At 44.8% G+C, this 23,967-nt stretch overlaps 1 protein-coding gene across 7 annotated transcripts in view; it reads left to right on the top strand.

Moving 5' to 3' along the window:
* Positions 1-23,967, top strand: part of Myrip (myosin VIIA and Rab interacting protein) — a 194,821-nt gene that overhangs the window by 12,331 nt on the left and 158,523 nt on the right. The window lies entirely within an intron of this gene.

The raw sequence follows: 23,967 nt of genomic DNA, 5'->3' as shown, positions 1-23,967 counted from the left end.
CGCATTAATACCTGTGGAGTTGCAGTGCTGCTTTCGTGTGGCCAGGCTGGTGCAGACTCTTCCTCCACCAGCCCCAGCCCTATGCCCTCAGTGAGGACTGAAGCCATGGGTGTCCTTTCCCCTCTCTCCCCTCTGGGTGCTTCTCAGGGTGTTGATGCCCACAGAGCTGACCTCCTGCCTTGCAGGCCTCTGGCTGGCTGGTGCTCTTGCTCTCATGTGCCCCCTGCATGTCGCAGCCCAGCCTCCCTGGCTGGAGTTCACAGTCACGTGTGCAGCTGCCGTAGTTCCTATGCAGGGCCTGCTCCCCGACCCCAGGGGTATCTCGAGTCTCCATCCTTTCTCTGGGTCTCTCTCCCTGTTCAGGAAACCTGGGTCCCAGGAGAGCTTCAGCGGCCACCTGCTCTTGGAGGAGCTGCCTGGCTCCTGCCCAGACCCAGCCAAGCTGGAGCCTCACACCTCTCTGCTCCCCAGAGTCGTAACTGTGGGAGGCAGGGGACCTGGAAGGAGCCCCTCTTGCTCCCAGCTCCCTGGTAGCTGTGTAGCCACCAGGACTGGAAGCTGCCTTCTCCCTTTGTCTGCTGATTCTCTTGTGAGCCGCCTTCCATGGTGTAGACAGCCAGACCCAGGTCTGACTCTACCTCCCAGATCAGCTGTCCGCATGTTGGGATGCGTGTGTTGCATACGGGGTGCTGATCCTGACTTCCCAGGGAGCTCTTGTGCCATGCAGGTGCCCATCTCGAGTGCTGTCTGTCTGGTGCTGCGTGTGCTGAAGCCCGGAAAGAGGTTTGTTATTTTCCTTTGGGTTGGAAAGAGAATTTTCCCTTTTAAACCTTTATCAAAATATAAACTTTTATGCCTCCTTTCGTGTGGCCAGGCTGTGCCCAGCAGTTATATTCAAAGAAAGGTTAATTGTATAAGTCTGTATTCCTGTGTGACTGTGGGAGAAGTTTTCATCATGAAACCCCTTTGTAGGATGCAGAGGGAACGTGCCTATGTCGACAGCTAAGCCAGGGTATCAGTTAGGAGCAGAAGAAAGGAGAGAGGATCCAAAATTATTTGCTTGGCTCGCCTCACCCTCTTTCCACAAGCAAGCTGCGCCCCAATTCTGAAGTGGACTCCCACATCCCAGTCCCAAGGGATGGTAAGAGGAAGGAGCTTTCCTCAGAATGTTTACTGGAAGTTGGGTGAAAATAGATGAAACACCTCAATATTCATTGATTTCTGAGTCAGAATGCCAAAGCCGCTGAAACAACTGAATTGTACTGTGGAGTTTTAGTCAGCCCCACTTGGGAAGCACCACTGTGGTGCTGGCAGGGACCCGGGCTGGCTGATGAGACCAACTCGTGCCGAGGGAGGGGCACGCTGCTGGCCTTGGCGGCTGTCACCCTAGTGACCTGCGAGCCACACGGTGAGCTTCTCGGCTGTCCCTTACCTGTGTGGGACGCTGGCTGCTGGCTCTTGTTTCTGCAGCCTATGTCAGATGGGAGTTTCTTCTCCAGGGCAGGGAGGAGCTCTCTCTCTCTCTTAGATGGGGGTTTGAGGCTGGGAAGTTGGAACTGGAGGAGTCAGAAAGCCAGACGCTTGGGACCGTAATATACAGACAGGAGAGGACCATGGACTACGACGAAGAGAATAGTTCAGCTCACTGTCCCTAAAGTGTCCTCCATCTAGCAAACTTCAGGGGTGAAGACACCTCACACTCCCCGTGGACGACTCGCCAGGTGGCAGGTGGGTGCAGGACTGGCCCACAGCTGCCAGGGGGAAGGCAGAGGGGGCAGGAGTGTGTGTCCTGACTGACACCAGAGGAGTGCATGTGCCCCAGGAGGGCCAGAGTGGGGGCCTTCAGCACAAGGATGGGGCACCTGTGGAGGGTGGGAAGGGCAGCCTGGGAAGCCACGAGCCTCCTCGGGATGTCCTTTGTGCAGCCCTGTCTGTGGGTTGGGGGCTGTCTGCAAGGTGTCCATCAAGCTTCCAGGCCACCCCCCCCACCCGCCCCCCGTGGACCAAGCAGCTGTGGCCACACTGCCCGGGCTCTGTGCTGAAAGTGACAAAGGGTGCTGGGGTTAAGCCCTACCCCAGTAACCAAGAGAAGTCTGCAAAGCCCAGGCTCTGTGGGTCACATGTTGCACCATAGTCCTGGTGTCTACAATGCATTCTATTTTGAAAGTAAATAACTTTTATTGTCCAAAATTAGTTATCTTAATCCGTATACTTTGAGAACAAATGAAATTGTGAATTTTAGCCTGCTGGGTTTGATACCATCTTCAGAAATGGGGACATTTGAGTTAGTGAGGTTTCAATGCATATTTTAATGGTCTTCTGTTCTCTAGCATAATTATGTGGTCTAATTCCAAGTGTGGCCAGGACTAGCTTTTACACTGATGTGGTTTTGTCACAGACAGAAGACGTGCACCAGACTTTCCTATAGTAGCGGGAGAAAAGAGCATCGCCATCTAGAAATTCTCACGCCCTGAGGAGCTGTGTTTTATCGGTGTTCACTCGTGGTTTTCTGCACAGGGATCAACATTCAAGTGCCTGAAGGATGGGGGCAGACAGAAAACCAGAGAGGCTTCATGGGCTCTGTGTGCAGAGGCTGGGAAACAAACATAGGGTGCAGGGTCTCTGAAGTCCAGATGGAGGGAGTGCCCAGCTCTGGTGCACACAGTTCTTTCCCTCCTCTAGGCTGCTTATGGTAGACAAAGCCAGAAAAATGACCCTGAGATTGCAAAACCAGGCCATTGATTTGCCAGTAATGTATGGTGTGAGCGTGCTTACGTGCATGTGTGTGTGTGCGTGCGTGTGTGATCCTGGCCTCTGTCTGGTCTGCATGGTGACAGTGCAGACCCCCTGAGCTCTGGGAGTGCCTGGGAGGTGACAGCAGGAGTCCACTGGCTTTGAAAATCCTGCAGTACATATGGAACTGGCTTATTCTTTGGTGGGAGGATGGGGGGTGGGTGTCCTGTGTGTCCCTGTGTCTACCTTCTCAGTGCTCGGAGCACCCCAATTGTGACAGTGAATTATTTCTGCAGACACTGAATGTCATTGGGAGGTCATTCGGTCCCTGCTGATTGCCACAGGTGTAGACTGTCGTTCTCACTTGGGGAGGCTGAGCTCCTCCTTCCTTCCCCATACCTACATCCTGCGACTGGCTGCTTTGAGCTCTAGGTTTGTGCATCTCCTGCAATAGCTGTGGTTTCACAGGATCTATGCCATGGCACAGGACCAGCGAGGGCTATGGGAGCTCCTCCCCACCTCTGCCACCCTCCCTTAGGTAGAAAAGGTATTCAGGTCCCTCAGTGTGGAGAGAATGAGTTCTCCTCTGTTCTCAACTTTTGACCTGCTCTCATTTGTTCGAGATGAGATTTTAGTGCTTCATAGGCTGAAAGCTGGACCTAAAGCACCCTGAGCTTGGAGCCTCTGGGGCCTCAGGAGAGGTCGTGGTTCCCATGGCACAGAGGCTGCAGGAGCTGGGGCCTGGTGACCTTGGTGATGGCATCCAGATGGTTGGGGACATGGGTTCCCCGCTCAGCTCCTCCTGTATGCATGGTGCAATGTGGTCTGGAGAGACCCTAGGGACAGCTGTTTGGGGGCTCAAGGGCCCCTGGTGCTGAAGGGGCTGTGTTCGTTCATCCTTTTATTCCTCCAGGAGCCAGCCATTGGTCTGTACCCAGTATGGACCAGATGCTGGACAAAATCCTGATAACTGAGTGTTCAGTAAGAGGTGGATTTGTGAGATAGTTAAGAAGCACAGTCAAGCAGCCCAGCCCAGAGCACAGGCATTGTTTCTGCCTGATGTAGAGCGCAGCCTGGATCCTGCCCAGTTGGGCACAGCCTGGAGACTCACCCTACTCAGGAGCCCAGTGGCAACCCTGATGGGCCACAGTGGACATTGCTGGCCTTGCCAGGCAGGGAATTGGTGGTGACCTTGCCCCCACAGGGCCCTGCCTGAGAGCCCAGCCTGAGGCCAGGGCTGGTTACACCGCCCCATGTGCATCCCCACCTGACCAGAGAGGTTGCAGAGCTCACCAGAAGCTCTGCCTGGCTGTGAGGCTGGCCACACAGCTCCCACCCGCCATGTCCACCCAGGGCTCCACTGACCCCAGAGCAGGCCGTGGTCCTACCCAGGTGGAAGCTTTAAGCTTGGGCTCTGCATGCTGCAGACCCTGCTGACCACCCTTGCAGCCCCCAGGCTCCCTGACTAGGTGAACCATGAGACCTGTTACAGTGAGTGCTTCCTCAGGGCACATCATGTGTGCGAGGGCATGAGGATCATGAAGAAATAAAGTGGCCTCATTGGAGGAAACAGAAAGCTTCATTCGCTGAGCCAACTGAAGGGAGTTCTGTGAATGACTTGTGAAGAAGCTTAGCAAATGACAAGAAGACTCAGAAAGCTGCACAAAATTGGGAAAATAATACATGAACAAAACTAGAAGTTTAACACATAGAAACCACAAGAAATCCCAGAGCTGAAGAACACAGTGATGGAACTGGAAAGTCCAGCACAGAGGCTCAGTAGTGACTTGATTCAGCAGAAGGAGTTGCAACCTAGAGAGTTGTTGATTGTGCATTCAGAGGAGCAAGGAGGAAAAGAGAATGGAAGAGAGTGATGAAAGACTACAGGAGTTTGTAAACAATGGTGGTGTGAATCCCTTTGTTGTGGCTGTGTCTAGACTGTGTGATGCTGGGATTGATTCATGGTGCAATTCTAGGCTCAAGGGCACTAGGATTAGAGTTGTGAGTGCTGCCCCGTAAGTAGCCTGGATAAGATATAAGGGATAGAAAGAGCTGTGGTTGTCCCTTGTTGCCTTGCTATCTTCTGTCCACCATGAACTGTTTCTCTTTGCAATGCCTGTGTACTGTCTGCCTTGGAATCAGCCAGTTATGGACGGAAACCTCTACAAACTGTGAGTTAAATAAACCTCTCCTCACTTAACTTGTAGGTGTTGGGTATTTTGTCTCAGCAACACGAAAAGTAACTAAGACACCCTTCAAACCTGATATAAAAGTCAAAAACAAACATACTAAGAACTAATTATAATAATTTACTAGATACACATGATAACTTGTAAATTATAACATCAATAGACTGAAATGTAAGGAGGTGGAGTAGTTACAGTGTTTTACAAGATTCAAATTAAGTTGTTATGAGCTTAACACAGGATGTTATATATTTTATGTAAGCTTCATCATAACCAGAAAGAAAAAAGATTAAGAGAAAGGAATTGGTGTTTACCATGACAACAGGCCATCAGGTTGCAAGAAAGACAGCAGGAGAGGGAGAGGCAAGCAATGGAGCCAGGAAATACAAAACAATGTGCAGAGTGCAGCAGTGACTCCTTTCCTGTTGATTAGTACCTTTCATGTAAATGGATGTAACCCATTAATTGATCTAAAGACGGGGTGAGTGTATGGGGGCTAGTGATTTGCTGCACAAGAAGGAGACTCTCTTTGAGGCTGTAAGCAGAGAGTGAGGAAAGATACCCCATGCCAATAACCAAAGAGAACAGGGGGTTCTGCTTTTAATATGACAAAATCCACCTAAAGTGAAAAATGATCACAAAGAGAGAGTCATTATCTAATGACAAGGTGGTTAATTCATCAAGAAGATAAAACAGTCGTAAATATTTATGTACCCAACATCAAAGCATCTGCATATGTCAAACAAATACCAGTAGACAAGAAAGGAGAAATAAACAGCAATGCAATACCAGTGATGGACTTTAATACTCACCTTCAATAATACTGTGGGTAGATCATCCAGACAGAAGATTAGAGGGGAAAAGTGGATTTGAACAACACCCCAGACTAGGTGGATCTTACAGATATTTACAGTGTTCATCCAACAGCATGGGACTATGTGCATCTTCTCAAGTTCACCTGGACCATCCTCTAGGACAGACCATGTGTAGATCAGACGTTTGAAGAAATTTCAAGCATCTTATCTGACTATAATAGTATAAAACTAGAATCAGTAACAAGAGGAAAATTGGGAAATTCAAATATGTGGAGATTAAACAGCACACTGCTGAACAACCAGTGAGCCAAAGAAGAAATCAAAAGAGAAAAAAATATCTTCAGACAAATGGCTATGGAAACACAACATACTGAAAGTTACAGAGTGAAGTAAAAGCATTGCTAATAGGGGAATTTATAGTGATAAAAGTTACATTAAGTAAAAGGAAGACCTGTACCACTCAAGGAACTAGAAAAAGAAGAGCAAACTAGGGCCAAAGTCCACAGAAGGAAGGATATCATAAAGCTTAGAGTAGGAATAAATGTAACAGAGACTAGAAAAACAGTAGAGAAGAGAGTGACAGTCCTTCAGCTTGACTAACAGAGGGAAGAGATGAGACAGACGAGAGAGAGAGAGAAAGAGAGAGAGAGAGAGAGAATTATAAATAAGACACATTACTCTTGATAAAGAATTCAAAGGATTGCAAGAGACTGAACAATGAATTATATGTCAACAAACTGGACTGCCTAAAAGAAACAGGTAAATTCTTAGATACATACAAACTGCTGAAACTGAATCATGAAGAAAGAAAATCTGAAAGACTAATGAATAAGGAGATTGAGTCAGTAATAAAAAACCTCCCAACAAAGAAAAGCCCAGGACAAGAGGGCTTCATGGATGAATTCTACTGAACACTTCAAGAATGAATGCCAGTCCCTCTCAAACTCTCCTCTAAAAAATTGAAAAGGAAGGGACAATTCCAAACTCATAATGACACCACAAGAAAATTTCAGACCAAAAACTCTGATGAATATACAGTAAAATCTTTGTTTGTGAGCATAATTCGTTGCAGAAACATGCTTGTAATCCAAAGCATTTGTAGATCAAAGTGAATTTCTTCATAAGAAAAAATAGAAACTCAGATGATTCATTTCGTAACCCAAAAATATTCATATAAAATGATTACAGTACTGTAATGTAATACAAAATAATAGAGAAAATACAAAATAGAAAGAAAAATAAATTAACCTGCACTTACCTTTGAAACCCTTTGGGGCTGGTGTGAGGGAGACCGGGGGAGGGTTATTGTGCAGGATGACTTTCACCATCACTTACAGAATCACTGTAAGCTGTTGGCTCAATGGAATCTTTTTCTTTTCATGCAACTTTAACATGGCGCCTCTCCAATGACACTTGCTTTTGCCTCCTTTTGAAGATTTCGTAGAAATGTGATGTTGCATTGTTGTTAAACAGATCCATTGCTTGCACTGCTTCAGCCTTATTTGGGTGGTGCTTTTCCACAGAACTGTGCACTGTTTCCGCATTTTACGCATCTCCTTAATCTCATTTGAAGTGAAGGATTCCACCATGTTCTCCTCCTCCTCTGCAGACTAGATCTCCTCCATAACCTCTTGCTGTTGGGAAATGATCACTCACAATCCCGCGGTGAGAGAGGGAAGAATCATTAGCTCAATGGTGATCATGTGACATTCAGCATCCAGTACTGTTCGTAGTGAAAGACATCGATTATTTATCAAGTTAAAGTTTATTAGAAATGTTTCCTTGTCTTATGGAACACTCGCAGAACAAGTTACTCACAATCCAAAGTTTTACTGTAGATGTAAAAATTCTCGAAAAACATTAGCAAACAATTCAACAGTGTATTACAATGGTCAAGCATGCCAAGGTGATTTATCCCTGTGATGCAAGGATGGGTGAACATAAACCAATAAATATGATATACCACATTAACAGAATAAAGGGTAAAAATCATATCATCGTCTCAGTAGATGCAGAAACACATTTGACAGAATTCAACATCCTTTCTTGTTAAAAATTCTGAAAAAAGTCTAAAATGAGCGTACCCCAGTGAAATACAAGCCGTAGATAACAGTCCCACAGCTAACCTCCTGCTCAGTGGCGAGAAGCTGAAACTTTTCCCCCTAAGATCAAGATCAAGACAAGGTTACTCACTCTCTACTTTTTATTAACAGAGTACTGAAAATTCTGGCCATGTAGGCAAGAAAGAGAAAGAGGCATCCAATAGGAAAGGAAGAAGTAAAACTGTTTCTGTGTTCAGATGACGTGATCTTATGTATAGAAAACTCTAAAGACTCTGCCCAAGAAACCAGCACCGTCAGTATTTGCTTTATATATTGAAGCACTCTGATATTGGGTCTGTTTTTATAGTTGTTATGTCTTCTTGATATAACAGGGTTATTGGCCTGACTTTTACTTACTGAACTAATAAATTCAGTAAAGTTGCAGGTTACAAAATCAACATACAAAAATCAGCTGAATTTCTCTGAACTAACAAACTATCTGAAAAATAAAACAATACCATTTATAATAGCATCAAAAACAATAAAATACTTAGGAATGAATTTAACCAAGGTGGTGATAGATCTGTACATTGAAAACCAAGACATTGATGAAAGAAATTGAAGAAACAAATAGATTTTTAAAAATCCTGCATTCATGGACTGAAGAAATCAATATTATTAAAATGTCCATACTACATAAAGCAACCTATAGATTCAGAGCAATCCCTACCAGATGTCCAATGGCACTTTTCATAAAATAGAAGAAAATCTCCAAATTTGTGTAGACCCACAAAGGACTCAAGTAGACAAAGCAACTTGGAGCAATAAGACCAAAGCTGGAAGCATCATATTTCTTGATTTCAGATGACACTGGCAAACTGTAGCCATTAGATAGTGTGGCACAGCATACAGAGACCACTGGGCAGGATCAAGAGCCCAGAAATAAGTGCAGGCATCCATAGTGAGCTCATGTTTGACTCTGACAGCAAAGGCTTATGGTGGGAATGGGCTGTCTCTTGAATCAATGATGTTGGGAAAACTGGAAACTCACGTGCAAGAGAATAAATGTGGACCCCTTATCTTACACCACTGATAAAAATCACTCAAAATGGATTAAAGACTTAAATGTAAGACATGAAACTGTAAAATTAGAGAGAAAAAGTTCTTTGCAATGGGTCTTGGAAATTATTTTTTGGATGTGACACCAAAAGGACGCGTAAGAAAAGCAAAAACAAGTAAGTTGAACTACATTGAACTTAAAATCTTCTGCAGAACAAAAGAAACAGCCAGGAGCATGAAAAGGCAGCCAATTCTTGCACGCTGCAGTGTGGTCACGCCTGACACCCATGCCCCTGTGGGCATGGCTACGACACCAGGCAAGGGCACAGCCTGCTCACTTCACCACAAGCTCTATGTAGATGGTCCTGCTGAGTTTACTTCCTGCCACAGCTTCAGTAAGGCAGAGAGCACAGCCTGTGGTAAAGGTGTGGTCAGTATTATGCAGCCACCGCAGCTCGGTTTCCAGAACATTTCTGTCACCCCCGAAAGAAGCCATACATTCACTAAGTTACTGCTCCTTGTTTCTTCTCCTATCTCCTCACCACTACTGCTCTTTTTTTGTCTGTGTATTCACCTCTTTTGGATATTTTACTCATGTTGAATCTTACAGTGTGATCTTATTGTCCAGCCTCCTTCATTCAGCACGATATCTTCCATGCTGCAGCATGCAGCATGACTTCATTGCTTCTAAATGGTCAGATAATCCCCAGGTTGTATTTATCCACTCATCAGACATTTTTTCCAGTTCTTGGCTACTGTGATAATACTTCTGTGAACATTCATGTGAAATTTTTGTGTGAATGTTTTCAGTCCCTTAATGGGTGTATGAACAGATGTGTGATTAGGGTGTATGATTAAGAATGGAGTTACACTAACTTGCATAGCCTTCCACACTTACCACACGGAGCGCCGCTCCGCTCCCTGTCAGATACCTGCTGGATGGTGACCCTCATGGAGGAAAAGAGCAAATATTTCTGGTTGCATCTAAAGGTGTGTAATACACTTCCAACTGTGGAACAAATGAGAACTTGCAGACTCTGTAGCATAGGAAAATTCTCCATGTTTTTCATGTGTGGTGTTTATTATGTTGCATGTAAGGCTTTTATTTGGCACTAGAATTGGAATCTTTAGGGTAACCCTTTCTTTGCAGTTCTCACTGATCAGAAATGCACTTGAAGTGTGGAGGTTATTTGTATTCTAGAAGCGTGCAGAATGCCTTTAGATTCCGGGATCTATTCGACAGTACTGCAGCTGTTGGCTCAACAGAGCTGACCTTTCCGAGCCAAGCCAGATCTGCTCCTGAGAGCTCGACTGCGGTGCCTTCTTCATGCTCCTCAGTAAGGTTACCAAGTGCGTGTGACATGAGCTTGACTTTGGCTTTTTTGCTTCTGAAAATAACATATATAATTTAAAATTTTTAATTGTAGTAGTGCACACAAATATAAATATAGGATCTTGGTAATTTTTAGGTGTATGAGTCGGTAATGTTAAGTACATCTGTGGTGTTGTCCAGTCTCTGAAGCGGTGTATTTTGAACATTGACACTTACAAGTGGAGACTGTCTTGACTAATCAAATTGGCGAAACAGTTTGTGGATTGTCCTAGCCTTTCGGGCCTGTGTCCTCTGCCCCGAAGAAGCAATGCTTATACCCATGTACTTTTCCTCAGATGTAGAGAAGGGTGGGATCCATTTCTGATGATCTTGGGCAGCTTTAAAAATGGACTTGGTGGACGAGAGCCCAGAATGTATGTTAATGCCTTGTGAGTGGATTGCAATGAACCGTGTGACTTAGAGGCAGAGTCTCATAGTGGGCAGAGTTTGACTTTGCACTGATAGCAGTTACATCTGAAGGATTCGGTTTGTAATTTTAGGCAAGTTACTGAACCTCTCCAAGCCTCTTTGGCTGTAAGAAGAACAAGACTTTCCTAGTTAGGGGAGGACTTCCGTAGTTGTTATGACTGACGATATAAATTGACTTTGTCTCTGACATTACCCTTTAACTTTGTTTTTTGTTGTTGTTGTTTTTTGGTACTGAGGATCGAACTTGGTACCTTGCGCTTTCGAGGAAGGCAGCGGCGGCACCACTGAGCTAAATCCCCAGCCCAACCCTTTAACTTTGAATACTCCCCCCACCTCAAATCTGTACCATAAACATTTATATGTGCTTGTGTTTTATAATACTAGTATTATCTAACCAATGATTTGACACAATTATTTCTAAAAAGCTTTATATATTCCTGGTAACTACAGTGATAGTGTCAAGCTGCCGTGTAAGATGTCAAGAACGCGGTTTTGTCTCTTTTTTTGGTGAGGAAGAAGAGTCCTGTCATATACATTTGTGGTCATGCCATGTAGAGCTTTTATTGCAAGGGGTGAGAAGAACCCTTAACTAACTTGAGCAAAACAAGGAAAGTTCTGGAAAGAGCCTGGGCCTCAGAGAGATGGGAAGGAGGATGGCTTCCAAGATCTTGGTACTTGGCATCAGAACAAGTGGAGGTCGTCTTCGTGACGGACCATCAGAATCACTCAGCTCCAGCTGCAGTCCTGGTTACTGGGCACAAGATCCAGAGATTAGGGGAGAAAGCTGAATTGCCCTAGCAGGAGTCCAGGGCTCACATTTTGCCTAGAGGAATAAGAGCCTTAGGGTGGATAGTCCCACCACGAGAGTAGACGTTCCACTGAGGAAGTTTGCTCCTTTGCTGCTCTGGGGAACCTCCTAGGGCATGGAGATCCTTCCAGGTGTCTGTCCTCTGCCCTGGCAGAGGTGGGAGGGTCCTGATGCAGATGGAGTGACGTGGGTGTGGGTGTTCAGAGGCTGAGTGGGAATCATTAGTCCCTCCCAGGCTAGCCTCACCCGTGGCTCAGAATTCCGGACTGATGCAAACTGAAGAACAATTTCATTTAGCTGGGCTAAAATAATAGACTTTTCCACCTGTCCACAGGACTACTTTATGGTTAATAAAGATTGTTTTCTTTTGCCTTTTCTGTTATTTTAGAAAATATGTAAGAGAACATTTTTACTCAGCATTCCAATCCCAAATCCTGTAAATGAAGGAAGCCAAAGGAAACTAAATATAAACTTGGACACAACTTCAAATTAAAATTTTCTAGATGAAGAAATCGCTGTTCTTTTATCCTCTCCTCCCCTGGCTAACTTGCATTTTTCCATTGAAAGCTCAAATTCAACCACCCTGTTTTCTTTTTTTTTTTTTTTTTGCGGTACTAGGGATCGAACTCAGGACCTTGTGCTTACAAGGCAGGCGCAGTGCCACTGAGCTCATCCCCAGCCCTCAATCACCCTTTCTCTAGGAGGTTAATTTCAGCAGACGTTTCACCAGCTCCTTGGGTGATGGGGAGCTGTGACTGTGAGGTGCCTCTGGACCCTGCAGTGACTCACACTGTAGTTGGTGTCGTACTGACTGAGAAGTCCTTTAGCCTGAGATGAGCACCATCCTGTCTTCAGGTTTTCTGATCCCGTTCCTGACAAAGAAGTGATGAAGTTTATGTGCCACCCATGGACATTATTTTCTGCAGGCCACTGTCTTGCATAGGTGGGCTTTCAAACCTGCTGCAGAGTCCCAGGGCTTCATGACACTCGCCTTTTGGACTTTTCAGCTCTGCAGGTGCGTCCTGCACAGGAGACTGTGAGAGTTGATCTCATCTGAGAGCAGATGCTTTTGGGAGAGGCAGACTGCACTCTGAGGACCCCGTGGAAGAGTACAGGACACAGTGCTGGAATATGTGCCAGAAAGTTCCAATTTAGCCAGGGGCTTCAGGTGTTTTCAGTTTGAAATGTCAGCCACCTAAAAACTAAGTAAGTGTGCTAGTGGTTTGCGTTCAGGTTGGAAAACAACCTGAAGTTCAGGACTGTCCACTTAAGATTGTTTCATACATGTGACGGGAAAGATTTGGTCAGTGTGATTCCATCTGTGTTATGGTTTACATCTAGATGTCCCCCTAAAGCCTCATGGTCTCATAGGCAGGCCTTTGGGGAGGTGACTGGATCGTAGGTGTGTGACACGCATCCCCAGATTAGCCTTCTGCTGGGTTTATAGCTGGGTGTGATGCAGTGACATGCCGCTTAGGGCTTGGAAGGGTATAAATCCCACTCCCTCCTTGGTCTGCTCTGCTTCCTGTTTGCCCTGCTCTGAGCTGTTCCTCCCCTGCCAGGCCCCCTGCCTTGAGCCAGCTGGCTATGGACTGAACCCTGTACAAACTGTGAGCCAAAATAAGCCTCTCCTCTTTTAAATTATAGGTGTTGGGTGTCGTGTCCCTGCAAGGAGAAAGCGACTAAGACTTTGTAATCATCCTTGATGCAGCAGGGTGGGCTCGTGAATAGGTTAGGGATGTAAATTCAAAAGTTGGGTGTCCCCAAATTGTAGCTGGGCACAGCTACTTCCCCACCCCTGTGGCACTGGGCAACTTATTTAACTCTCCTGTGCCTCAGTTTGCCTCAATGAAAGAAGATGGGCTCTTGGGAGACTTTAGAGCAGCACCTGCCACAAATATAGTAGTACATAGAACAAAAACAACGTCTGGCACTGTTGCTGCCGACTAAGTGTCATCATCGCTAACATCAGACATGCATTATGACAAGCAGCAGTAGTGTTTTCAGATGATGCGATGGTATAAAAATCATATCTCAGTTATCAAGCATCATTTTTAACATTCTAAAAATGAGTTCAAGTGCTATTGGCATAAAGAAAATAATGAGAAAAAGTGCTTACAAAATATGTAACAAGGACTGGACCCAGCACAAGCAGCCGGGAGCTTCTCCTTAGCTGTCACAGCATGGGTGCCAGGAGCTGTTACCAAATATTTCTGTATATCTTTGTCATGGTTCTGGAGGTTAATTTATAAAATATGAGCTATTGATGAATATTTTGTTTCATGCTCCATTTTTGTTTTTCAGAAATCATTATTTTTTTCATTTTATTTCTTCCCTCATATTAATAGTATACATATTATATTGCTTCTGATTATAAAGTTAATAAATATTTACATGGGAAAATGTAAAGTATATTATTGTCTTAATTAGTCCAACTATCTCTCTATGTGCTTCTTTCTCATTTTTCAACCATGGACAACTGGAAATTTCTGAAGATTCTCAATGAACGTTTTTGAAGATATATATTTATATATGCGTGTGTGTGTGTGTGTGTGTGCTGATATATCTTCATATCATGTTTTCTAAATCTTTTTTTAATTAAACAGTATACCAAGGAGGTATCAATGACTATTCACATACAAAATTATACTCCTTCTTAAAGTGTACAGGTTATGAAATGATTTAAATTTGCTGTAGCAAATTGACTTTGATACAAATAATGCAATTTGCTTTTAAAAACTGATGTATTTTTGTGTATTATCTTTTATCCTTTAAGTCCTTTCATTTTAAATATATCGAACATATCATTGGTTGAAATCTTTTTAAAACATAGTCTGAGTTTTTTAAAAAAGTTTTATTTTATCTATAGCTCTTATAAATTACATGTTGGCCTTATTTTTGTCTTATTTTTGTCCTGATAATATCTGAGTTATCTCAGAGTCTCTTTTCTTTTTCTCTTGACCTTGGGTGACCTTTCTTGTATTTCTTCACATGTCTAGCAGCTGTTGACTGCGTACTGGACGTGAGGGAGGTGTTGTAGAGACTGGTGTATGTGTCCTTCTTCTAGAGTGTTGAATTTGCTTCTTTAATGGAGTGACATCATCTGATTCTAAGAAACTTAATTTTACCCTTCTTTGTATGGTTCTCTCAAGTCTTGCACTTGGGCCTAGAGTGATACCTCAGTCTTGGGATGTTGTGTAGACTTTCTCTGGTTTCCTGGAAATCCTATGGCAGGGCTTCAGCAATGCCACGTTCTTCCTCTCTGTGAGGGCGGCAGCTAAAATCTCCACAGACTCCTCAGTGTTTCTTGTGTTGTGCCCTGGCCTCCTTGTGGTCCCTCCCACACAGACACGGTTCCATGGACAGCAAAGGATGCGAAGAATGCTTATAGGAAGAGCTTGGTGCCCTTCTCTGGCATGCCTGTCTTCCTGGTGCTCAGGGTCCAGCACCCTGGCAGCCCTGCACTCTGTGCTCTGACTGCACGAGTCCGGTTATCCTGCACCGCGTGCTGGCGGGGAAGCTCTTAGTAGGGAAGCTCTGTCCATGCAGTCATTACCCAAGAAGAGGGCCTGCTTCCTTGATTTCAAAGGTCAAATCTCTTGACCTTTGTCTTCTTTTGGCCTTCTAGCAGTTACTTTTATATTGTGTTCATGGCTTATAATTCTTATTGGCAGAAGGTCTCACACAGGCTACGTCTCTATGACTAGATCTTCCTTGGAATAACTCAATTTTGACAGCTGAATAATTTTCCAAAAATACTCAACCATTTATTAACTGAGGGATATCTGGCTTTGTTCCTCTATTTTTTGGCCAGTGAAAACAGTGCTTATGCTGAAACACCACCTCTGAGATGACGTCCCTCAGATACCTTGGTTTATATTATAGTATTGATCTCCTTCTTCATAGATGTGTTACCTCAGATGAATTATGTGGCCTCTCTTTGCCTCATGTACTCATCTGCAAAATGGGCATAATTGTTTCTCTTTCTTCAGGTCTATGATAATTAAGTGGATCAGTATGTAAAACATTTAAGCAATTCTTTATCCATATAATGGAATAAATGGTAGCAAATTTTCTCAAAATTATTCCATTTCCAGAGATAAGGAATATTTTTGTTGAACTATAATGTGGACATTGATGTTGACAAATTGCCTTTTTCATGAGCTTTTTGTCATTTTTATCTCGAGAGATTTTTTCTTAGTATTTTAAAAATGTCCTTAGTATATTAGGATAAGTACCTTCTTTTCTTGATTGTCATTGGTTTTTAAAATTCTATTCATGTAGTTGTTTTGCTGTGTAAACTTTTATTTTATACAATAAAAGGCTGAGTGTTATTTATTTATTTATTTATTTTGGGTACCAGGGATTGAGCTCGGGTCCTTGCGCTTGCAAGGCAAGTGCCGGAACCACTGAGCTAAATCCCTGGCCCAAGTGTTATTTTTAAGTTATCTCCATGTTTGCATAAACTTCTGTTCCAAGTTCCTGTATGAGAAGACCTAGCATTGTACAGATGACAGTTCTTCCTCTAGTCAATTGGTAAACTTCACAGTCGATAAAAATTTCATTTGAATTTCTACTCCCAGCTTCGTCAGTAATTTTAGTTTTATCTGGGAGCATAAATGGGTAATACTAGCCAGTTTTGAAAAAGAAAAATAACAAAAGGTGATTTGCAACACTAGGTCTTACAGTGTGATCCTGGCATGAGATTGGCTTGCAGCTCAACACTGGGCAGGACAGAAAGTCCTGAAGAGGTTGTGTGTGTGTGTCTGTGTGCACATGTGTGTGTGCGTGTCTGACTGTCCCTGTCCTGCTCACGGGCCATCTGAGTCAGATAAACTGGTACCAAATGGCGCTGTGATAGCTGGCCAGCATGGCCAGCCTTAGGAGATTTCTAAGGAGCATGTGTTAGTGGATTAAAAACTGAAACTGGGCTACAGGAGTAGCTTAGTAGTGGAGCTCTTGCCTGGCATGGTGAAAGCCCTGGCTTCATTCCCCAGCACTGCAAAAATATAATGAAATGAAAACAGAAACTGACATTATCCAAAGAAACAAAAGCAAAATGTCAAACTGTGTGCGGTGATAAAAAAACACCCCTCGGTCTATAAAAAAACACCCCTCGGTCTATAGTGCAGGCAGCCGCTAGGACCAGTGCTCCATCAGCGAAGGGCCACATGCAATTCGCAGGAGGGCCTGGGCCAGGCATGGGTAGGCGGCCCTGGCCCAGTGCCGGGCCCCTGGGGTGCAGTCTTATCTGCCTGGAGCCCCTCCCAGACGGGTAAGGGAGAAGGTGCAGAGGGCCGGGTCACAGCAGGGAGCCTCAAGACAAAGAGCAGCCACATCTCTACTCTGTTTCATTTCTTCCCAAGCCAAGTTCTTTTCTACTTTGTCCCTGCTGACAAGTCCCTTCAGTGGAAGAGTCCTAAGGTTCAGATTCCTCTTCAGGAATCAGAAATTTCTTTTGAATTCTAGTAAAAAACTAGTCATGATCCAAGAGGAAGCAACATTTACTATTTATTGTTTTTAGGATTTTGGATACTCCAAATTAGTGAGTTTAATTTTCTTTATATATTAGGCAACACACATATGCACACTCATGCACACACCAAAACAAATAAAAACCTGGATTTGTAAAGACCTTATTTGGTGTTTGTCCTTGACCTTTGTAGTCTGGGTTCCTTTCCAGAATGCCACTCTTGTAGACGTTGACCTTTCACGCTGAACTCCTGTTAGGGATTTACTATTCTTATGATTTCTGGTTTTGTTTTCCTTCCTTTGTAAGGCTCCTGCCAATTCAGTGCTAACTGTTCGAACCCGGAGTGGTGCAGACAGCCGTGCCTGGTTCAGCTTTGCACCATTAAAGTGCACGTGAGAGCTTTCGTTGTGAAGGCCTCGTCTGCAGCTGAGGCACATCCAACCCTGCAGCGACTGTGACCAACCTGGGGCTCCCTCCCAGGCTGGGGGCGCCATGACCTGGGAGGTCTGGGGTGCAGTGCGGGCACTGTCTGTGGCCATGGAGAAGGAGCGGGGGAGGGGAGGGGGGTTCCTCCGTGCCCGTGGCAAAGCACCCGGGAAACCCAGCCGCAGAGGAGGGCCGCAGCGTTCCGACCCGCTTGGCCCTGGTGGAGGAAGAGGCCTAGTCTGCACTGTGGGAGGCCGGGCCTGGTCTCAGGTGTCTGTGCTCTGATCGCGGACTGCTTCCGGTGCAGCCGCCGGGAACGCTCAGGACCGCAGCATTGATCTGGCGTCTGGGGCAGCTCGTATGCAGGCCGGAGGCAGTGAGGCCCGCCCAGCCCGAGTGAGGACGCCAGCCTGGGTGTGCAGCCGTGTGACAGTGATGCCATAGCACACCCAGCGGGACAGCGTGTACGTACCCACGTGATGGGGGCCTCGCTCTCAAGTTTGCCTTTTCTTTCTATTATTGGTAGTGCTGAGTGTTAGTGTTTCCTCCCACAGGAGTCAAGAGGTACCTAGGTCATGATTGCCAGTGGAAACTCGGGGATAATTTCTCCATTTTCACGTGTGGGGTGTCTAGTGTACACGTGTGATGTGAGTCAGACGGCTTCAGTGAGTGAGTTCCAGCTCAACTTTGTCACAGCCTTAAGTAACCTGTTAATTTTTTGGACAACGCTAGCATTTGGATTTTTAGAAAACAAGCTTCTTGTTGATGGCAAAAAGCAAACCACTTTTTGCAATAAAAATTGATTGGTTGAATTAATTCAGAGATCAACCTGGAGCAGCAGCTGGCACTCACCGCCGCCCTGGGTCTGACTGAGCATTTCCCAGCCTCGTTTCTTTGAATGTGAAGAGGCAGATGTTGATCGAGGCCGAGTTTCTGCAAAGCCGCTCACAGCAAGTCCAGCTCCTGCTTTAGGGACAGGAAGGGTTCTGGGGCCTGGAGGAGCCCAGTGCCTCTAGGGCCAGAGGGCGCCATGTGACAGAGGTGTCCGAGGGTGCAGCATGGAGCTGCTCTTTCCCAGGCTTCCTTGGGAGCAACCACCTGAGGATCGTACCTTGGAGAGGGCATAACTAAATGTTGACATATCAATCCTCCTGTTACCGAGTTCTGAAATATGTCCTCACTGCTGCTCTGTGGTTGGGTGTCAGCCTGGGAACCGAGGCACACCGAGGCTGGGGAGGAGTCCTAGCCCCGGCGGGTCCCTCCTGGGCTTGCACTTTGTCACCTTCCTCCTTTCTCACCTGGGGCGAGCACTCTGCCTTAGCAGCCCTGCCCCGGGCTGGAGCCTTCTCCGGCTCTGAGGTGGTCCTGGTTTCATCTCACAGGAGTCCAGTTGTGTCCTGGTGTTTCCCAGAACGATTTCTCAGTTACCTGTGTCTTGTCCACGTAAATCTACTTTATTTCTCCTCTTGAGTCCAGATCATTCCATTTGCGGCTGGATCTGTCAGGGTGCCACTCCATTCACCAGCAGGCATCTTGGAATCTCATCTGGAGTCGGGACCTCTGGGGATTGTGACGTGCACGGTCACCACGAGGCCTCTGGGCAAAGCCAGTGGGCTGTTCTTCACTCTGATGCTGGCTGCTGTCAGGGCCTTGGCCCCGGGGCTCCCCGCTTCCCAGTCCTTGTGGCTGAGGGTGGAGCTGGCTTCTCCTCAGCTCCTGCTGCCTCAACTCCTGGCTTCACCTGGACAGAGCGGCCTGGAGGTTTATTCTCACCTAAGAGCATGACTTGAGTGAGAAGGTGCACTTCTAGGGTGTTTAGGATTCTTGTGCTGATTTGCTGGCTAGATCTTGAGATTAGTTCGAATTACCCAGTCATGGGCTTTAAATCATTCAGCAAAATACTCAAGGACTGACACTGTTGTGTTCTCTAAGTTTACGGCCATTATTTGGGAATAAAAAGGACAATAACCTTTTAAAAATAACAACGGTTAATTAGATTAGATATCTTCCCAGTTATTACATGTTTGAAAGAGAGCTAGGGAACTGGGGAACTGAAGTTTCAGACCTGAGGTGCACAGCTTCATCTCTCAGAAAGTGGGTCAGCCGGTGAAGCCCAGACTCTGCGTCAGACTGAGACACAGCCACACCCAGGCTGCCTCTGTCTAAGACAGAGCAGGGGCCGAGAGCCTGTGTTTTGTCATCGTAAGGGGCAGTGGTAACAAGACACAGTGCATATTTGGTCAATAACTAATTGACCTGTTAAGTCATTATTATCATTATTTTTATTATAACTCTCAGCATATTCCTTAAACAATGTTTCAAATGTTTCCTTTCTTGATAATGAGTTATATAGATTATATTATTTTTGTTTAATTTGAAGTGTCTATTATTTTATATACTTACAAAAGATATCCTGCAGACAAAAATACATATACATAACTTGCATCTTCTAATAATAAGAAAAAGCAGTCGCTCCCAGCACTGTGTCTCCAAAGTCTCCCGTGGATGGACCATCACTCACAGCTTGGAAGCTCTTGCGAGGTTATTCCCCCTTCAAGTCTCTCCCTCCTCCCCACTTTCCTCTATAGTTTTAGCACATTTTTCCTTAGAACACATAGTCTTTGTCTTTCTTTGCTTGTGAACCGTGTGTAAGAGCAATCACATGTATGCATGCTGTAGTGCATTCCACACCTGCGGTGTGTGTCTATGTCTCAGGATGCAATGTTAGGGCCCATCTCCATTGTGAGTGAAGCTTTTATGCATTCTTTGTTATGGTGGTAGAGTGCTCCATTGCATGAAGAAATATGCATTATTTTAGTTATCTTTCTCCTGTTCATGAATGTGTGGGGTTGTCTCCAGGCTTTATTTACTTTATCTTGTGCTAGTTTGAATGTGACTCTACTAATATTCTTCTGTTAGGTTGAACTGTGTGGAATTGCTATTTTAAACATAAAAACAGTCTATATAATGCATCCCAATTTCCATCTCTTGGTGCATATTTGCAAGATTATATCTGAGGGATATACCTCCATCAGGAGGGTCCATGCGTCTGCAACGTTTAAGTGAAGCTGATTGAGTCACAAACAGATTGTAACAATTTACAACCCCATTTGGAAGCTGCTTACCTACCTCCTGCCAGTGTTCAGTAGACATTTTCATTTGGTAGGCATGTTAGCTTTCCATCATGTGGTGGAATACCTGAGATGATCAGCTCATTAGGAGAGAAGCTTTGCTTTGGCTCATGGTTTCGTAGGGCTCAGTCCATGGTGCTGACCTCCTTCCCCTGGGGCCTGTGTGAGGCAGAACATCTTGGCAGAAGCTTGTGGTGGAGGAAACTGCTCACTTCCTGACAGCTAGAATTTAAGAAGAGAGACAGGAAGGCACTGTCCCCTTCGAAGGCAGGCTCCCAGTTGACCTCCCTTCCCACCACCAAGCCCTATAGAGTCCTTGACTGCAAAAAAGCACCTCAAGCTAGGGATCAAGCCTTCATCACAAAGGCCATTGAGGGACGTTCCAGGTCCAAAGTACAGCATCAGCTGTGGAAGGTGCTTTTAATTTGTAGTTCTGTGATTACCAAGGAAGTTAAGCATCATTCCATACGCTTATTTGCCTTTTCTGTCTCATATATATGATGATTGTTAACATCTTTTGCTCATTTTTCTCTTAGTTGCTGCCTTTTCTTGATTTAATTATACGACTTACTTTATAAGCTAAATATAAGTCCTTTGTCAATTATATGCGTTGCAAATGTTTATTCCCAGTTTTTGGATTGCCTTTTCTCTTGAAATTAATTTTTGTGCAGGGTATGAGGTATGAATCCAGTTTATTACTTCCTAATTGTCCAGCACCAGATTCCTGTCCTGGTTTTGAAGTGGCCAAGAACTTGGCGGAGTTGTCTCCGGGTCATGAAGCTTTGTCAGGGATGAGACTTGCCCAGGTCTCATGGGGTTTGGCAGAGGGAACTGCCGCACACAGTGCTGGGGGCACTGCCTGGCTTCGTGGGCCTGTTTACGGTAAAATGTGAAGATGGTGATGAACGAATGATGAGGCATATAATCAAAGAGGAAGAAACAGTGAACAGTTTGGAAGATTCTTAGCCTGGCCACATAGCAAAGGAAGGAAAGGGGAGTTCAGGACACAACACCAGGTGTGGCCACATGAACTCTGAGATTCACAGGGTTAGGAGGTGCTGCTGTTTATTGCGGGAATGGAAGAGTAGCTGGATCCATAGGCATCCTGGAGAGTTGGAGGCTGCCACTCCCACCCCAGGCCAGGGTGCCGGCCTTGAGGGAGCAGTGGCTTCAAGGCACTTGCAAGACCCAGGAGAAAGTAAAATTCTGCTGCTTCTGGCGCAGCAGTACACTATCCATTCCTCTCTTCAGGGCCACTCGATCTTGATTAACGCAGCTTAGATGCTCAGTACTGAGCACCGGGTGGGAGTGGACGTATGGGTCTTTGCCCTGATCTTGGGAAAAGCATTCAACCTTGAGTCAGTGAGCACTTTTGTGAATGCCCTTTTGGCACTGAGGAAGTTTCCTTGTAGTCTTAGTTGCAGAGAGTTCCTGTTGTAAACGGTATTGAATTTTGTCAAATGCCTTTTCTGCATCGGTTGAAATGAGCATAGCATTTGTCCCCCATTTATTATGTTAATGTGTGAATGATGCAGATTTGTTTTTGAATGATGGGAAAACTGAGTTACTTAGATAAAACCTGCTTTCTCATGGTGTGTAATCATTTTTATATCTTGCTGAATTGGTTTTGCTGATATTTTGCTAAGGTTGTTGGCATCTGTGTTTAAGATGGGCTCATTTCTGAGGGATTTCCTGAAATTACTTATTTGATTTGACCCCTAGGCATGGCCATTCCTTAAAACCCCTTTCCCCCTGGCACTGGGGATTGAATCTAGAGCCTTAGTACTGAGCTACATTCCAGCCCTTTTATTTATTTATTTTTAAAAAATTATTTTGAAACAGGGTCTCACTAAGTCATTAAGCTACCCAGGCAGGCTGGAACTTATGACCCTCCTGAGATTATAGGTGTCCACCACTGTGCCTGGTTTAAAATTGCCAGACAGGGTTTCCTGCTTAGCGGATGTGTGGCCTTGGATCTAGTTTTCCGCATCAAAAGAGGAAAATTTTCCCCATAATTCTTAGGTGTTTGCTACTGGGATTATTTCTCTGCCATACCATCTTTGCTACTGCTGAGAAAATGCTAAGTAGAAGCATTGTACTGTATGTTCTCCTTTTGCAGAAGGGAATCTATTGATTTTTTGCCCTAAACTTTTTATTTAATTAGCACGTGCTTGTAATTCATGCGTCGTACAGTCATCTTGGGCGTGTTGCAGGTACATGTCACAGCTTGGGCTTTTCTGTCCCCTTCCCTCCCCTCCTCCTCTGGTTCCCCAATCACCTTTTTCACACTTGCTGACACTATTGTCTTAGCACATGCTATGGGGTATAGTGTGTATGGTGACTGGCGTTATTGGGCTCCTGTACAAGACACACTTTATTCCTCTCATCTCCCTTCCCCTCCTCCTCACCCCCTGTTCTTGTTCCCTGCGTCCTTTCCCTATTGGATGAGGTCCATCTCCTTGTCCCTCTCTATCCATCTTTTATCATTTTCTTTCTTTGTACTTTGCCTCACTCCAATGAAGGAGACCGTATAGTATTCAAGCTTGTATATCTGAATCATTTCACTCGACATTATGTTTTCCAGGTGTATCCATTTCCCTACAAGTGCCTCAAATTTGTCATTCTTTATAGCTGAGTAGTATTCCATTCTGTATAGATACCACATTTTGTTTATCCATTCCTCTATTGATGAGTACACAGGCTGCTTCCAGGACTGAGCTATTATGAATTGTGCTGCTATAAACATTGGTATGCAGGTGTCCCTATAGTGTGATGGTTTAAGCTCTTTGGGAAAGATACTTAGCAAAAGATTCAGTCAGTAGAGCAAAAAGACAACCTACAGAATGGGAAAAATTATTGCCAGCTACTCCTCAGACAGAGGACTAATATCCAGAATATACAAAGAACTCAAAACTATTAAACCACCCAAAATGAAAGACCCAGTCAAGACTGGGCTAGAGAAATGAACAGACACTTCACAGAGGAAGAAATACAAATAAATGGTCAACAAATATATGAAAACAATGTTCAGCATCTTTGGCCATTAGAGAAATGCAAATGAAAACAACACTAAGATTCTGTCTTACTCTGGAAAGAATGGCAATCATTAGGAAATCAAACAATAACAAATGCTGGTGTGGCTTTGGGGGAAAAGGCACTCTCCTGCATTGTTGGTAGAAATGCAAACTAGTGCAACCATTGAGGAAGTCAGAATGGAGATTTCTCAAGGAGTTGAAAGTAGAAATTCCATACGGCCCAGCTATGTCCTGCTAGGTATGTTCCCCAAAGAGCTCGTCTATTGATGTGTCATACCTACTTCATGGTCATGTGATTAAACTTTAAGGGCTATGGCGCACCTGGGTTTTTAAAAGAAGTATTATAATTTATTTTGCTTAGTAATTACATATAATACTTGTGATTTAAAACTTCAAACCACAGAAATGAAGAGTTCTTGGGTGTTGCTTTTCACTGTGCTGTAGGATCCGCACGAAGT

The sequence above is a fragment of the Heterocephalus glaber genome, unplaced genomic scaffold, assembly GCF_053883595.1.
Source record: "Heterocephalus glaber isolate CG9 unplaced genomic scaffold, H.glaber_assembly_v1.0 deba00001175, whole genome shotgun sequence".
Taxonomy (NCBI): Eukaryota; Metazoa; Chordata; class Mammalia; order Rodentia; family Bathyergidae; genus Heterocephalus; species Heterocephalus glaber.
Note: the sequence above shows the minus strand (reverse complement) of the source record. Positions and strands in the feature narration are given on the sequence as shown.